Source organism: Galeopterus variegatus, unplaced genomic scaffold (assembly GCF_000696425.1).
Source record: "Galeopterus variegatus unplaced genomic scaffold, G_variegatus-3.0.2 Scaffold7326, whole genome shotgun sequence".
Lineage (NCBI taxonomy): Eukaryota > Metazoa > Chordata > Mammalia > Dermoptera > Cynocephalidae > Galeopterus > Galeopterus variegatus.
The window spans coordinates 106,118-106,848 of NW_007733437.1; positions in this window are offsets into that span (position 1 = coordinate 106,118).

Genomic DNA, 731 nt, shown 5'->3' on the forward strand with positions numbered 1-731 from the left:
GGGTTCGGATCCCATATAGGGATGGCCGGTTCGCTCACTGGCTGAGCGTGGTGCTGACAACACCAAGTCAAGGGTTAAGATCCCCTTACCGGTCATCTTTAAAAAAAAAAAAAAAAAAAAGAATTTACTAGCTTACCTTCCACCTTCTGCCGTGTGAAGACACAGCATTCCTCTGCTCCAGAGGATGCACCAACAAGGCTTTATCTTGGAAGCAGAGAGCAGCCCTCAATAGACAACCCAACCTGCCTACACCTTGATTTTGAACCTCCCAGCCTCCAGACGTGTGAAAAAACATTACTATTCTTTATAAATTGCCCAATCTCAGGTATTCTGTTATTGCAGCACAAATGGACTAAGATAAACTCACACACCTAGACGTGTGGTGTGAAATCCATATGTCAACCTTAATTTTAACCCCTCTCAACCAAATAATCACCAAATTCTGTCAATTCACCTTCCTAAGTATCTCTTAGATGCAGTTCTTTGTCTTAGATGCAGTTCTTTGTCGTATCTTCATTGCCACTGCCTTTATTCAGGTCCTCACTGTAGCTCTCCTGGACAAATACTCTAACAACTAGTCTTCCTAGTAAAAAATTTCCTCTTTTTCCACTTCCAGTCCACCACTCATGATAAACTTCTTCTAAAATGCAAAACAAAACAATTTTCCTGCTTTAGTTATTTCAATGTCAACTCAATTGCCTATGAATAAAATTCAGATGTCTTTGTATGAC